This window comes from Puntigrus tetrazona, chromosome 16 (genome assembly GCF_018831695.1).
Source record: "Puntigrus tetrazona isolate hp1 chromosome 16, ASM1883169v1, whole genome shotgun sequence".
NCBI lineage: Eukaryota > Metazoa > Chordata > Actinopteri > Cypriniformes > Cyprinidae > Puntigrus > Puntigrus tetrazona.
The window spans coordinates 5,215,282-5,229,856 of NC_056714.1; positions in this window are offsets into that span (position 1 = coordinate 5,215,282).

Genomic DNA, 14,575 nt, shown 5'->3' on the forward strand with positions numbered 1-14,575 from the left:
CTATAAAGAGGATCGGACATCACGCTTCCTTCAAATGTGTCAGAATCATTTATAGAGGTCATTCAGCATTACAGGCATTTGTATCCCTCAGGAATTAACACAATCAGAATTTTGTGTCAGAGGTGGAGGATTTCCCCATGCAATGTATTTTAATTTTATTTTATTTATCTATCCATCTTAAATATGGAGGCATAAGAGATCTGTCATGTTGGCATTGGTCTTTGACCTATATGTTCTTTGACCTATGATGTACTGACAACAAACACAAAAACAATTTTTACTGTTGTTAAACAAATAACATTAACCATACCGATAACATTAACCACCATGGAGGAGGAAGTGTATGGGAGAGAGAAGTCTAGGCATCTCTACTTAGACTGACCCGCCACCAGATAAGTGGAAGAAAATGGATGGGTGGATGGGTATACGTCTTAATATATACATATATGCATCTTAAAAATACACCTGTTAATTAACCCTGTTAATTTGCTAATAATGGTATAATTAACAAAACATTGTTACAATAAAATAATTGCGAATTCCTCAATCAATCACTTTTATTTATATAGTGTATTTAACAATACAGATTGTATCAAAGCACTGAACAGTATCAAATAGGAGGATAGAGTGATAGTAATGGTAATGTAATGGAAAGTAACTAGGAAGTATGATCATATTAGCCCGGTTCTGTCAACATTGCTCCCTATCAAACATCGGATAGATTTTAAAATCTTATTAATTACCTGTAAAGCTCCTCAATACTTGAGCGAGCTCTTATCACATTATAGTCCTGCACGTCCGCTGCGTTCTCAAAACTCTGGCCATTTGACAATACCTAGAATATCAAAATCAACTGCGGGCGGCAGATCCTTTTCCTATCTAGCACCTAAACTCTGGAACAAGCTCCCTAACTCTGTTCGGGAAGCAGACACACTCTGCCAGTTTAAATCTATTTTTAACTTAGCCTACACATAACACACCAACACACTTTTTATTATTCAAATCCGTTAAAGGATTTTTAGGCTGCATTACTTAGATTTGCTGGAACCGGGAACACTACTCCTAAAATACGATGTACTTGTGACATCGTAAAAAGAATGGCATCTACGCTCTCTTTCTCAATCTGTTTTCACAGTTTGTATCCAGACTAGATGGTGGATCAGCACACAGAGATTATGTTCATCAGAGACCAGAACACCTAGATGCGCCCCGTGGACCAATCACCAGATCCTGATGCACACACACATACACACACACACTAAGTCATTTACACTACCTGACACAGCTGCGTTTAAAATTGAACTGGATGTTAAGTGCTGGGCATCCGGTCAGGGGGGAACTGACCCCAACTGAGTCTGGTTTCTCCCAAGGTTTTTTTTTTTTCTCCATTCTGTATGCATGGGGTTTTGTTTCCTTGCCGCTGTCGCCTCTGGCTTGCTTGGTTGGGGACACTTAACTTCTAGTGATTTAATGTCAAATTGATTACAGAGACCGTCTCTGCATTTAATAAGAAATTGGTCACTCTCGTCATTACACATCCCTGTCATTGTACTCTTCTACATTATACTGTACAGTGCTTTGATGCAACCTGTGTTGTTAAAAGCGCTGTATAAATAAAAATGATTGATTGATTGATTGATTAATGTATAATGACGAGATTAAACACTTAATTTTTTTATTAAATGCAGAGACAGTCTCTATAATCACAACAACGATAATTGCTTGTCCCCAACTAAGCAAGCCAGAGGCGACAGCAGCAAGTAGCCAAATCCCCCAAAAAACCTTGGAAGAAACTAGGCTCAGCTGTTTCTAGTTACATTTTAAACACAGCTAAGTCAGATTGTGTGAAGGACTTATTGTGTTTGTGTATGTGTCTGGTTCCCGTGATCTGTCACGAGGCTCATCTAGGTGTTCCGGTCTCTGGTGAAGGTCATCTCTTGGTGCTGATCCGCTGGCTACACACTGAGAAACAGAATAAGAAAGAAACAGACTAATATTAATGTAGATGCCATTCTTTTCATGATGTAACAAGTACATTGTGTGTTATGGGGTACATAGTGTTCTCGGTTCCGGCTGATCAAATTAATGCAGCCTAACAATTCTTTAATGGATTTGAATAATAGAAGCATTTTAGTGTGTTAATGAGTAAGCTAGGTTAAAGAGACGGGTCTTTAATGTAGATTTAAACCGTCATACTGTGTCTGCATCCCAAACAGCTATTCAAGGTTTTATAAGTAATTAACAAGATACTAAAATCTATCTTATGGTTGATAGGGAGCCAATGCAGCACTGGGCTAAAATGGTCATATTTTTCTGGTTTTGGTAAGAACTCTAGCTACTGTGTTTGGACCAAGTGGAGTTTATCAAGCTTGCAGAACAACCGCCCAATAAAGCATTACATCGTGGTCATAAATGCGTGAAACATTTCTGCATTTGATGTTGAGAGCATTTCGCAATTCAGGTATGTTTTTGAGATGGAAAACACAGTTTTACAGATACTAGAAACATGGTTTTCAAAGTAAAGATTGCTATCAAATTGTACTTGACTGATGAAGAAGAAATCAAGAAATATAGCACATAAATTCAAGATAAATAGGACATAGATTACTTGTGGATTTTTGTGATGTTTTTTATTAGCTATTTGGGCTCTCATTCTCATGGCACCCATTCACTGCAGGGGATCCATTGAGAAAGTGATAGAATGCTACATATGCCCAAATCTTATGAAGAAACAAGCTCATCTACATTTTAAATGGCACAATATATTTCCAGCAAAATTTTGTTTTTGGGTGAACTATTCTTTTAAAAATTTTAACAAGGGAAGCAATTGGCTCAGCAATAATATATTTTTAATATGTTTAATATAATAATATATTCAGGTTCAGGATATGACAGACTGCTGTAAACTCCCAATGTTGATGTCATAACTATTCATCATTACTATCAGATGAGCATCTGTCATATGGCCATGTTGTGGAACTGTTGAACTTCCGTACGACACGAAGCTTGAAGTGACAATGGCACCAGGGTTTATGTAGTAATTGTCAGGTCATTGACTTCATTAGATGTTTGTAAAGGGTGTAACTCAATCTCAACCACGTGGCTCACACCACTCTGTGCAACAGGAAGTCAAGAATCACCTGAGCAGGCAAGGGCAGAGCTTTTCCGAAGGGCGGCCAATAAAAAATCAAAACCCCCAGTTTGTTTACATTCTATCAGCGTATGTGTGAGAGAGGTGTGTTCGGACAGGCCCACGGCCGGCCTCCAAGCATTGCTGACATAGTCCATGTGATCAGTGGTGTGTTGGGAAAGTGCGTTGTCTGGTTTGTAGGTGTTATCGTTGGCTTTGTTTTACTGCATGAATGAGTTCTGGAATGTGTGTTCCAGTAGAGGTGGAGCAATTGGTGTCATTTACTCCACCATTTTCTCCAGGTAGCCTCATTGAGGCTGTTCTTGTGATTGTCAATAAAAGTAGACATAATAAGAGAGGTCAGGTTAATGATTTAATTGCTGTATGTTCACCTGAGTTTGTGTGTATTATTTGAATTGTTGCAGTGGAAATTCCCTGTGTTTCTTGAGACGTTGTTTCCTGATGCTTTGCTCAGGAATGTATTTGGCAGGTCAAGACTTGCCCAACTGTCACCTTTTTTCAGTATTTCTGGCATCAGGTCTGTCCACAACAAATCACACACAAGCACACACTCATACAAAACTTACATTCTTTAAAACAATTATCATACCAAAACAGTATAATATGCCTCAGTCATGCAATGACCACATTCTTGCAATTTTATTGGTTCTTTACCTCATTTTCCTATTACATTATTTATTAATATAATTTTTTTTTTAATTTACTTCATAGTGTGTGTGTGTGTGTGTGTGTGTGTGTGTGTGTATGTACTGTATGTATGAATGAATGAATGTACATGGAAAGTGTGAACTCCAAACCCAACTGTGCTATAAAGTTAAACAGGGCTTGACATTAACTTTTTTTTTGCTCACCAGCCTCTGTGGTTTTTCAAATGTACTAGCCACTCAGTATTTTCACTGGCCACAATTTTGTTGTTGGGAAATTGCATTTTTTATGATTTAATACACATACAAAAATGTACTTCTATATTATTTCCCTGCCATTTTGCTTAACTAGGCTGTATTAAGTTACATTTTAGTGTTTCTGTGGTGTGCAGCTGAGTTCATTTGTTTTGATTTCTCCACAAGATTCACAGTGTGCAACCTTGTTGTTAGTGTTGATTATCCGTTATCAACCAACATTTAAATTTAATAAAATTTTGATGCAATTTGATGTTTTTTTGGATTAGTTTTCCGGTTGGGGAAATAAAATCTACTTGGAAGGGCTGACAACTACAGGAGGCTGACCAATGGCTGCAGAGCAGGTGGTGGAGCCTGAGGCAGAGATGGAAAGTCAATGAGCCAGGGGAGGATGTCAATGTCAATGGCAGAGCAGATGGCTCTGGTGACTTGACTGAGGTGGATGTGGGGATCCAGAAGGCCACGGTGGACCCAGCACAACTATGGACCAATGTGGAGCTCGAGGAAAGGAGGATCCTGACAGAGCCAGAAGGATGAGGTGTAGCCAGAGGAGTGGCGTCCTGAAGTGGCAGATGGTCAATTACAGAGCTGGTGGACTGATGGGCCACAGAGGAGAGAAGGGAGCTAGGAGCGATTGTGGAGCCACTGGATCAAAGAGCTGAGGCAGAGTCTGGTACTCAGAGGCTGGAGGAGAGAATTAGGGATCCTCGATGTCACTAGTGGAGACTGACAGAGGTCAGTCAATACCTTTTTCAGCCTGCCTCTTTAGTTCCTCTCTAGTTATTTCAACGTGCTATATGCTTTAGGGCTTTTGAGATCAGCCACGCTGGGGAAGAGTGGTGAACACTTTATCATACAGTGCCTGTCTTGTCTCAGTGCCCTTTGGTAACCAAGCTGTTAACCCTGCCACCACCAGTGCTTTTTCCATTACAGAGGACTACTTATCTGGGCATGGTATGGGATTCAACCACAGTGCAGGCACAGTTGTCTCCTGCTCAGAACGAGTTGATTTTCACTACAGTTGCAAGAGTCAAAGAAAAATAGTTTCAGTGACTGCTGGGTCTGCCGGGGAATGGATGCTTCATGACGATCATATATAGAGAATTTATAGCCAGGCTCACGTAGACCTTTCATAATATACCAGTGTCCCCTCTGGTATTCTCTAGTTTATCTAGCTCTGAGGCTTCATCTGTATGCCTTTCCCCCAATTGCTCTGCTCTATTCTTCACCCCATCCAGAGCTATGGAAGTTGTGGGTGTGGCCTCTGAGGTATCTGGTCTCTTGCGACTGGACAGGGCAAGAGCTTTTCTGTACCCTAGGCCATGGTACATCCCTAAAGTGTCTTAAAGTACCTGCCATACCTCGGCATCCCTGCAAGTGCTTCCATCATTCTCTGTGTTCACCTCACATGCTTTTATAGCTTCCTGGTCACACATCACCCCATCTGTGATATAGCGCCCATCCATTCGTTTGATTGCACACCTGATTCAGAGCACGGTCACGCTGGAGGCTTTCTCAAAGCGTTCAGTGCAGCGTCTAATTGAAGTAGCGTTACATATGTAATTTTGAGACGTTTTCCTATGAAAATTGTAAATCCCGTTTATTTTACATTATCCTGTTTATTACATTACATTATCCTTCATCTGCTTCTTCGTCTGAAGCTTGCACCTGAAGCATGGCATGGAAACTAGAGGATACAGTGTCTCGTTCCCTTCTCAGGGAACCGGGGTTACATATGTAACATGAGACATTCCCTTCTGAGGGAACTTTGAACTGTGTTCTCTAGAGGTCACTATGGGGAATGGTATACCCATGCCACCATGCTGAGGGGAATGACTGCAGGGACCACAGCAAGCACTAAGTACAAATTCTAACATTACTATGGGAGTTGAATCTTGGATGCTATGACGGCTGTCAGTGACATTACCTCCTTGGAGCCCAAGGTGAAATCCAGGGCTTAAACCAACTCAAGAAAGGGAACAAATCTGGCAGCACATAACCCTTACCATACAGTTTTTTATTAGGTGCGTAGGGTGCTTAGTGTGCGCACCTACCAAAGTGTGGATTTCAGAGGTGCAGAGGAACATATTATGTATTAAGTACCGTTACTTATGGGGTAACTGAAGCTGTCATAGAACAAGCTCAGGGACCTTATGTAACTGTAGATCACTCAGTGAGCAGCACAGGCACCAGCAGAAGACTCTGTGCTCTGAGGGCCTGTGGATTGAGAGGCATAGCTTATAAAAGCACTTTTGAGTGAGGATATCACTAACTCCATCATAACATTTACCGACCAGTATTTGTTTAAAGATGCTCAGAAAAAACGACATGCTCTCTCTATTGTGAGGGGAGCACTGCTAGTTCACTCAGCAAGCAACCCACAAGGGAGGCAGAGGATGGCCCAACAATCTGTTACAAAAAGAGTGGAGGCACACTTTAAAATAGGAGTGGAATCACTACTAAATGCATAAAAGCAAGGAGAGCAGTCTGACAGGGGGACAATGAGGCCTAATGACTTGGGCTGCTGAGTTCAATGGAGCTCAAGGAGGACATGATAAATGAAAACCTCAAATGCTCGCATGAGAGCAGTATGCTCAAAAATAACTAAAGTGAGGGGAGCACCACTAAGCTCAACCAATGAAGCAAGCAGCCTACCAGGGAGGCAGGTAGGCCTACAGCCTGTTGCTGCTTCTCAGTGGAGCTCTACGGAGCTCTTTGATAACCCTTTTTTGCCATTGATAACGACGCAACTCAACCATCTCATCAGAAGATAAACCCTGGCCTTTATCCAAGTCTTTCAGCAGGTCAGCCTGATAAGCCTGAAGCACCACCACATAAAAATAAATGTCCTGCATATGGAAAAATGTCCTACATATGCTGCAATGTGCAAAACTAAATTGCAAAAAGGAAACAATGCATGTCATTACAGAATTAAATGTAGAAAATGATGAAGACATCTTCTGTTTAACAGTTGAGACAGTAAACACAATGATCAAGGATAAGAGACTGCCCTGAAATTTACTGCCATGTTCCTAGGAAAAGAACAGTTGAAGTTAGATTGCGGAGCTAGCTGTAGTATAATACATTTCAACCTGTTAAACCCAGCCACATGCATTAAACAGACAGAGAACGAGTCGGTGATGTACAAAAAAGCATACTACAGCCATTTGGAAAATGCAAAATCAAACTGCTAAACTCTAGAAACAAGAAATTGTACAGAGTGGAGTTCATGGTTGTTGATGAAGGTGTGGAAGGGGGCAGTACAAGTCATGAACCTGGTGAAGGTCCAGTATGAAAACATCATGGCTGTGGACAGTGTTGTCACAGAGGAGACTATGAAAAGTGCAATGTGGAGCATAGATAGCATAACGAAAAATCTAGGATGATGTGTTCAAGGGAGATGGTTGTTTGAGGGCGGTGTATAAGATTGAAGCATTGAAGCTAAAATATATCCAGTGAAGCTTCCAAAGAGAAGGGTCCCTGTTGCAATGATGGCACCAGTAAAACCAGAGCTGAGCAACCTTCAATGAAGAGGGATCAGCACAGAGACTGTACCACTGACACTGGATTAGCTACTCTACTGCGTGCCAGTTGCTTATGGAAGCAAGGAATTGACAGAAAGGAGTTCTGCCCAAATAGTGAAGGAATGCTTGGCCATTGTCTTTGGCATGGAAAAATTCTATCAACATATGTATGGGCAGAAAGTCACTGTTCATTCTGAATATAATCCACTGAGAAAAAAATATTATAAAGATACCCCTATTGAATACCCTGAAAACAGCTGCAAAGGATGTTACTTAGACTGTAGAGATATGACATCGAAGTCATACATGCCGGGGAAGGATATCTTGCTCGCTGACACACTGAGCTGCTTGTGCTTACATGAGCATGCATCAGAGAGCTCAGCAGAAATTGAGAACATAAACATAGTCCTTCACATACATATAGCAGAAGAAAGATTCAAAGACATCAGAGTGGAAACAGGAAATTGCAGTTACGGATTGAAGTAATCCAACAAGGATGGCCAGTGAATGAGAAAGAATTTAAGAATAAGAATTTGCCAAGTGACACTGCACATTACCACTCATTCCAAGATGAATTGAGCACTCAGATGGGAGTTGTCTTCAGAGAACAGATAGTAGTAATTCCTAACCCACTCAGAGATGACATTGTTCATTAGGTTCACTCCTTACATTAGGGCACAGAGGAATGCCTAAGAAGAGAAAGGGATTATGTTTATTGGCTGGGGATGACTGATCAGATAAAAAACCTTTGTAGAAAAATGTGCCATCTGCAGATCTATGGATGTGAAGCAACAGAAGGAGACTCTGCAGTCTCATGAATTACTGTCATCCATAATTTGATAGCCAATTTTGTGGAGCCGGAAGGAAAGAAAAAGCCTGACAGAGTCAGAGGGATGGAGGGACAAGGCACAGCCAGTCCACGACAGACCAAGGGACAAGGGAGCCTGTAGGACTGGTGGACTGACAGGCCATGGCAGAGAGGAAGGAGCTATAGTCATAGTGGAGCCAACGGGTCAAAGGGCAGAGGCAGAGTCCGGAATTTAGAGGCTGAAGGCAGAGACGAGGGATGACACCGGTGGAGAATGGCAGACCTGTGGCAAATCCCACACACAGATGGTGAGTCCATGCTCAGTAGTGATTTGCAGGACACCAGGACCAATTCAATGAAGACCAATCTCTAAGACCGTCCCTGGACAGCTGAGCTCAGGTGGAGGTGTTTAGTCCAATACGATAAAACCAGCTCTCCTGGTAGTGTATCAATTACGCGAGGAACACAAAGTCATTAGTGTGAGTCATCAGAGCACAAAGGGAATGAAAAAAACATAACAAAAACAATATATGACCATTACACTGTTAACCGTCCATTCGATTAACAGAGTAAACAGAATGAAACACCCTGAAACACTTACCGTATAGTTTTTCTTTCTTCTCTTCCAGTTTCATGGAAAACAAGATAAGATCTGAAAATCCCCTGCTAAATTTTATGGTTTATTTGGTTAGCCATTTCAATTTATATTCATTAAAAATCTGCGTCTGAATTGGTTAAGTTGTCATTGTTATAACCATGTAAGATTAACTTCATTGCATCACTTTCTCATCAGTTATAGTTATTCACACAGTATGCTTATTTTGATGTGACTAACAGTAATTCTAAAGTCATTACTTACAAAGAAGTTTATTATTGGAACTGTAGTATGTTATTCAGTATTATATTTAAAATTAATATATATATTAAAATTACAAAATAGCAATGTTATAATATAGCTGACAAGACAAAAGGTGTGCAGACCAATGTTTAAGGTTTAATTAAAAGCAATGGTCAAAAAACAGGCAGGGTTGACTGTAACAAACAGGCAAGGGCAAATAGTCCTAGGGAAAGCGTAGGTCCCAATTGGCAAACAATATGGGTGGGTTAAACAAAACGGCAAGAGAAGGGTAAATCCAAAACGCAGGCAATAATTCCAGGGCCGGCTGCTGACAGATGAAATGTGATAAACTAGGCAAGGATCTAGACACTAATGAAACAAACTATAAACAAGGTTAGGCTAGGCTAGACTTGGAGAAATCTATGCCTTGGTAAAGTAGCTATCAGCTAGAACAGTGATAAGAGCTACACAATACTCTGCAACTAGATCAGGGATTGAGTGTGTGTTAAGTACTGTGTGTGATGTCCTTCAGGTGAGCGTGTGATTGGTGACAGCTGTGTGAATGCAATCAGTGCAATGACTGATGGGAAATGCAGTCCAAGGTGAAGTGCAACGATCTTTGTGGTGTGAGGGCAGATAACCATGTACCAGGTTTATGACACAAGCAATTACAAATATTAAATAATAACAAATTTATTTAATACATGATGTACAAGTTTCAATAGATTTGACATTCAGGTATATGTTAGTTGACATAAATGCTTGTCATTAGATTCAGCAGTACGCTAGTCAATTAAAGTAATTTTGATTCATCATTTTAAGATGTACTTAAGCTCTACTTAAGTGGGCATGTCATATGAAATTATGCTATAATTACTTTAAAACTGAATTAAGTATCCAACAACATTAAAAGTATATGCTTTCAAAGTATATTGCTTCCGTTATTATAAGTATTTTAAAAGTAGGCCAAAGTCTGCTACTTTTTCTCCATTGATTGATTATTTTTTTAAAGTGTGCTTTAATATATTTGTGCGTATATACTCGGTTAGCACCCAAAGGGAAACTACAGCATGCAAAGATTAACAACTAATAAGGTATTTGTACCTTGCACATGGACATGATGTGGTCACTTGACTCATCTAACCAGGCCAATAACTACCTATTCACACTACTGACTTCTGGTCATGGGAAAGAGAGTATTTGAAAGAACCACTAAAACATATCTTCCTGTAGTAAAATCAGGATCCCAATGGATATTAGCAAATTTATGAAGGTAAACATTCCGAAAGTTTACATAGAGATTCTGTGGAGAGTAACAGCTGTTCTCCAAAGTTCTGCGTTAAATTACAGAGGGGCACACAGGGGCAAAAAGGTCCATGGTGCCCCAACGCTCATGCTGGGATCCCCTTTTTGCCCCCTGTGTCATATATCACTGAGAGCTTTACTGTGAGATGAAGTCACTTCACTGTGGCACAGCACTTTTATTGCTTGTGCTACTAGATATTTTTCTAAGAGTCTCAGGGGCATGCTGGGTAAGAGATGAAGTAGCTGAGAAGTTCATAACTCCAACTCAGCATGGAAACCCCTTTCAACTTCACAGAGAGAAAGACAGTGATGCAGTAGACATGATTATAGGGAGAAACTGTGAACAGACTGTCTTTCTGATATGACATTCTTTCTATTAACTTTCTATGTTTTACTCAAGAATGATTTCACAAACATTTTGAGCAGTACAACTGGTTGCAGGAAGGGAGAAAAGAGACAGGATACATTTGCTGTAGTAACCTTATTTAAAATAATAACCCCAAAAAGAAACATGCTGAAAACAAGAAGAACTAAGGAGATCAAGGAGAGCAACACCATATAATACAGACAAGAAAGGACAAAGAACATCTTAAAGAGAGAGATATGAATATGCTGTCAAATGGAAAGGACAAGGAGAGAAAAAAGGAACAGGTGAGGTGAACGAATTTCATCAATTGCCAATGGGGAGAAGGAACCTGGCAGAGCCAGAATTAAGAGAGCTGAGGAAGATGACAGAGCCTGAGGCATGTGAACCCAAGGTGAAGCACAGGAAACAAAAAGCTGTGACAAAAAGTTGAACAGACGAAGTTTGAGGCCAGGACCAACAGTGCACAGTGAATGAATGCACTGAACTTGTTTATGGCACATGCTCTGAGTTTGTTTGTTTGCTTGTTTGGGAATGCAGCTATACTTTATTTTCACTGCAGATGATTAGTAGTGAAATTATTATTATCGTTATTATGATGGCAGCACACTGGTACATACATGGCAAATATCTTATACCTACAGGCAAATGAGTGGAAACACAAGGTACTTTCCTGAAGTGTACGTACAGGTGCATCTTCTCCACCCTTCCTCCAGACTGCAGGACCTTGGTTTTCGAATGAAATACAAAACTTGCTCTCATCTGAAAAGAGGACTTTGGACTACTGTGTAACAGTCCAGTTCTTCTTCTTAGCCCAGGTAAGATGCCTCTGATGTTGTCTGTGGTTCAGGAGTGTCTTAACAAGAGGAAAATGACAACTGGAGCCAAACTCCTTGACACATCTGTGTGTGGTGACTCTTGTTTTCTTGACCCAGCCTTAGTCCATTCCTTTCTTAAATCGATTTTGCTTAACAATCCTCTTATGGTTCTCTTAAGGTTAGTTGTGTATCTTTTTCTTCCACACTTTTTCCTTCCACTCAACTTTCTGTTAACATGCCTTTGATACAGCACTCTGTGAACAGCCAAGCGTGTCAATGATTGTCTTCTGGACAACTGTCAGATCAGTCTTCTCTATGATTGTGTAGCCTAGTGAACCGAACTGAGAGACCATTTTGAAGACTCGGGAAACCTTTGAAGTGTTTTGAGTTGATTAGATGATTGGCATGTCACCATGTTCTAATTGAGATCTTGTTGAGAGTGAATTGGTGTTTTTTTGTTAAATGGGAGCCAAAATCATCACAATTAAAAGAACCAAAGACTTAAATTACTTGTGCAGTCCATGTGCGCTGAATTTATTTAATACACAAGTTTCACAATTTGAGTTTAATTACAATCAACAATCTAATTTATTGAGATGCACCTGTACATGGTAACAAATAAGCAACATGACTGTACCTCACATGGCCGTGCCTGCTAAATAGTTTGTACATACAGACAAGTGTGGGTAACAGTCAATTATAGGTAGCGCTTGTACATGGCAACGAATTTTAAAATAATTTACTGTAGTTACTAATGTATATACATGGTAAATGTGTAATAGAGGAATAATATAAATAATAGATAAATAATAAGGGATGGATTCCCATTTTTATTAATGCTCATTATATAACTAGGGTCAAATTTAGTCTATTAAAATATATACAAAAAAGAATGTATGCAATGTGTTGCAGAAATGTCATGCCCAATCCTGCACAGTGTGATTGACAGGTTGAAAAAGGGGGGTGATGTCTTTAAGAGTGTTCCACACATGGATCTTATCGGCAGAGAAACAGACAGGATCCTATTAAATGCACTGCTCAACCCCCCACATTAGTTCATTCATGTTGATTCCCTTATCCACAAAACACACTGTCTGACTGATTGTATGTGTGTGTGTGTGTGTGTGTGCCACCCAGAAGATCAATCAGTTTGATTCCTCTCACGTGCTGTTTTACAAGTCAAAATAATGAAAGGCATGTGTAGACAACATGCATAAACCAGCCTTTTGTGTACATTATGTTTTTGTACACTACCATGACATACCACTGTTTTGTTTTTTTAGGGTCAATTAATTTAATTTAATCACTGACTAAAACACAGTTTATCCTTGGGATTTTAAGTGCTTTATGTGGTTATTACACCCATTCTGTTAAAATTACTTAGTTGTGTTTTATAAAATGGTATTTTATGAATTTGAACTGCTCCTACTACTACTACTACTACTACTACTACTAATAATGAAGCCAATAAATGTTAAATAAACAGTCTGGCTGTGAATAGTTGTTGCATTTAAATTCATTTAAACCAATTTTTAACTACATTTATTCCATAAACATATCATAACATATACCGTATACCAACTTTCATTGTTTTTTCTTCCCTAAACAGCAGTTATAAAGAACTGGAGATAACAGGATTTCATAAGTCTTGTCAGACGTGCATAGGGAAAAGTGAAGTCATTCGTAACCCTCAGCGTCTATTGTCAGCAGCTGATATATGATCTGGATTGAGTCCATCGTCTCCAGTCAGTGCTGGTCTGAACTGCTCTCCAGACGGGAAAATATGACACCAGCATTGTTTGCTTAAGCGCTAACTTTACGCTCCAGTAATTACTCAAGCATTTACAGTATCACAAGCTACAGTTACTCAATCCACTTCAAGGCTGATAAAAGGTAAAAGGGAAAAATGTGCTGTATTATAATTCTACCACTCTGTATATATATTCTAAAAAAATTAAATATGTGTAAATAAATGCATCTGAATCAAAATATAACAGATTCGACTAATACATTTAAATATCCATTGGAATTAAATTTTTAAGAAATATTTCATGATCAAAAAATCCAGGTAGAAAAATATGCCACTGTTTTCACAAAAATATAAATTGTTACCATTGATAATAATCAGAAATGTTCGTTGAGCAGCAAATCAACATATTGGAATGTTTTCTGAAGATAATATGACACTGAATACCAAGAAATTGTGCTCAGTTTTGCTTTCATGAATGTAACACGAGTCAACAGTTTGTCAAGTTCTGTCATTAAAAAATCCTTTCTAAGAAATTCTGGTAGAGCTGACCTTTTAAAATCATCCCTATACTGACAAACATAAAACATGTATATTATTAAATGTATAATTGAATTATTAAATTATTGAAACACAATAATATTTCCATCTATAATGGGGAGGCCATTATGCCTCATTCATGAAATCGTAAAAAAGAAAGGTTTACGGTGACAGAAGTAGCTTGGATCGAAGTCTGGATAAATTCTCCCGAAGTGCATTACCACTTTAAGGTAAAACAGCGTAAACAAGAGCGATATAAAGGAAAGGATATAACCTCTATCTTTGTATTCTGCGTTTAGATCGGATGACAGATGACTCGGTATATTTCCTAGGTATCTAAATATAGGTCAGTCCTTTCTCTCTTACGCACACACACTCACGGTGACTCTAGAGGACTGCTGAGCTACGCTTGCAGAGCAGGTGACTGGATGACGTACGCTGAATCCTTGTGAGGGCAGTTTCCACAGCAGAATACCTGATCGCAGGCACGTTGCTCTGGTGACAAACGCGTGAACTGGGAAATCTCAGACGGACTCCTAAAGAGACACTTTTAGACCGAAGCCGTTTTCGGGATTTAATAT